Genomic DNA, 3,376 nt, shown 5'->3' on the forward strand with positions numbered 1-3,376 from the left:
ATGGGAGAAAGAGAGAGCAAAAAAGAGAGGAAGGTAGGAAGAGAGAAAGAAATAGGGATGGAGCGAGAGAGAGAAACAAAGAGGAAAAAAGAGAGAGAAGGAGGGAGGGAGGAAGAGAGAGAAGGGAAAGAAAGAGAATTTTTTTTGGTAATTTTTTTGCTAACACAGAACTGCCAATACAATACTCAGATTGAGAAATCCTTTCCCCCAAGTGCATTATTTTACATTTGGAAACATTAAATGGCAGTTTCCATTGCTTTGACCACTTATCTAGTAAAGCTAAATCATTTGCTATATTGCAGATGCCTCCAGGAATATCAACTCTATTGCACACTTTAGAGTCATCGGCAAATAGGCAAACCTTCCCTACCAAACCTTCCACTATGTCACTCACAAAGATATTAAAAAGAATAGGATCCAGAACAGACCTTTGTGGCACACCGCTTGTAATCAGGCTCTGCTCAGAATACTCGCCATTAAGAACAACCCTCTGATATCTATGCTTCAGCCAGCTGCAAATCCACTGAACTATCCAGGGATTAAATCCAATCTTCACTAATTTATCTATCAGAATAATGATGTTTATTTAAAATGGATGAAATATGGGAGAGGACAGGATACCTGTAAGATGGCCACTATCTCTGTTGCTATTGTCCTGTCCCTTTAAGACTTCTCTATAGCCAGCTCATCTGCTTTGTTTATAAAAGGTGATCAAACAGGTGGCTTAAAAGGGCTGGTGTTTGGGAGGGAGGGGAGGAGGCGGCGGCCTAAAAAAGGTCTTCTGCAGTAGGACTCACAAGGGTCAGAAATCCGAGTAGTAGAAGGAGCAAGTATAGTAGAAGGGGAAGGAAGTAGAGGTGTACGCAGTGAGTATTAGCATTTGATTGCTTGTGTGTTTGAGGCTTAAGCCCGGTGTCATTGTGTTGACTCTCTTGGATATTGGAGCCCGTTGGCTTGGTAGACGTAAAAGAACTTGCGACATTCTGACATCTGAAAATTGTGATTCTTATTCTCACAAAAAACAGTCATTGGGAAAACCAAGCCAATTGCCAAGGTGAGCTGTCTCTCGGGGTTCTAGTTCTGTAAAAGTTACTTCCAATTCTTCAGTTTGCATGCTGAGGGTCCCATTTGATCCACTGACCAGCGGAGCAACTAAGATGTCACCTTTTTGTCTTTCCTAATAGCATATATGGTTTAAATTTATCCAAACTGAATCCGGCAATCATGTCTCACAGTGTAGACTAATGGAGAATTTTAAAAAGAATGTTATATAGAAGAAAGATCTATCTATCATCTATCTATCTATCTGTCTGTCTGTCTATCTATCTATCTATCTATCTATCTATCTATCTATCTATCTATCTATCTATATATATATATATATATATATATATATATATATATATATATAACTCTTTCTATATCTCTATCTATATCTCTATATTTCTATCTCTCTATAGCACAGAATGCTAATCACAATGGACTTTGGCCCAATTCAGCATGGCTCTTCTTATGTTCTTAAGTTGTTTCTCTCCTTGTTTAGTTTCCACCCATTGTTTCTTTTTCTACCCTCTGGTGCTTTGGAGAATAGTTTGACTTTTTCGTCTTTGTGGCAACCCCTGAGATATTGGAACACATCTATCATGTCTCCACTAGTCCTTCTTTTTATTAAACTAGACATAACCAGTTCCTGCAACTGTTCTTTGTATGTTTTAGCTTCCAGTCCCTTAAACATCTTTGTTGCTCTTCTCTGAACTCTTTCTAGAGTCTCAATGTCCTTTTTGCATTGGGGCAACCAAAACCTGATGCAACATTCCAAGTATGGCATTACCAAGGCATTATAAAGTGGTATTAACCTTTTATGTAATACTGATTCTATCCTTGTCTAACGTTCTTGACTCTTTGGATTATTTACCCACCCAATATGCAAATCTTTTTGTCAATAAGACCTGAAAAGGTCCTGCGTTCACTCAAACCATAGAAACTGTCTAACATTGGCATCCACTCCAGATCCTCAGATAAGTGTTCACACTCTCTTGCAAGTGGTCAGTAAATATTTTCACAGCCCTCTTTTTGACTTGTGCAATATACAGGTCCTCAACGGGAGGCAGGTTGGCAGCAATTGTTTTTTCTGCAGTTCTGATTCTCCTCTGAAGTCTGTGTCGGTCTTGATGGGTTGCAGCACCAAACCAGACAGTTATAGAGGTGCAGATGACAGACTCAGTGATTCCTCTGTAGAACTGTATCAGCAGCTCCATGGGCAGTTTGAGCTTCCTGAGTTGGAGCAGAAAGAACATTCTTTGTTGTGCTTTTTTGATGATGTTTTTGATGAATCCGGTAATCATGTCTCACAGTGTAGACTGATTGAGAATTTTTAAAATAATGTTATATAGAAGAATGATCTATCTGTCTGTCTGTCTGTCTGTCTGTCTGTCTGTCTGTCTGTCTGTCTATCTGTCTATCTGTCTATATCTCTATATCTCCATATCTCCATATCTCCATATCTCCATATCTCCATATCTCCATATCTCCATATCTCCATATCTCCATATCTCCATATCTCCATATCTCCATATCTCCATATCTCCATATCTCTATATCTCTATATCTCTATATCTCTATAGCTAATGGAGAATTTAAAAAAGAATGTTATACAGAAGAATGATCTATCTACCTATCTACCTATCTACCTATCTATCTCTTGATCTCTCTATATATCTATATATCTATATATCTTTATATCTATATATCTATATATCTATATATCTATATATCTATATATCTATATATCTATATATCTATATATCTATATATCTATATATCTATATATCTATATATCTATATATCTATATATCTATATATCTATATATCTATATATCTATATATCTATATATCTATATATCTATATATCTATATATCTATATATCTATATATCTATATATCTATATATCTATATATCTATATATATCTATATCTATAGATATAGATATATAGATATAGATATAGATATTGAGATAGATAGATAGATAGATAGATAGATAGATAGATAGGTAGGTAGGTAGGTAGGTAGGTAGGTAGGTAGATAGATAGATAGATAGATAGATAGATAGATAGATAGATAGATAGATAGATAGATAGATAGATAGATAGATAGATAGATAGATTTATCTATATATATATATATTACAGAATTCTGGACTCGATGGGTTTTGGCCGAATTCAGCATGGCTCTTCTTATGTTCTTAAGTAGTGATGGGCAAACCCAACGGTGTTTGGGTTCAGCAAGTTCGGATGAACTTTACGCAAAATTCGGCTGAACCCGAACCGAACCCGAACAGGGAATCCCACCAAGAGATTCCGGGGGTGGAGCTTAGAT

General features: G+C 36.3%; 1 long non-coding RNA gene across 1 annotated transcript in view; it reads left to right on the top strand.

Moving 5' to 3' along the window:
* Positions 1–3,065: 3,065 nt before the first annotated feature.
* Positions 3,066–3,376, top strand: part of LOC139173892 (uncharacterized) — a 10,802-nt gene continuing 10,491 nt past the window's right edge. Inside the window, exon 1 of the long non-coding RNA XR_011560254.1 lies at positions 3,066–3,376. This exon is cut by the window's right edge and continues 486 nt beyond it. This is a non-coding gene — a long non-coding RNA (uncharacterized lncRNA).

The sequence above is a fragment of the Erythrolamprus reginae genome, chromosome 11, assembly GCF_031021105.1.
Source record: "Erythrolamprus reginae isolate rEryReg1 chromosome 11, rEryReg1.hap1, whole genome shotgun sequence".
NCBI classification, from domain to species: Eukaryota; Metazoa; Chordata; class Lepidosauria; order Squamata; family Dipsadidae; genus Erythrolamprus; species Erythrolamprus reginae.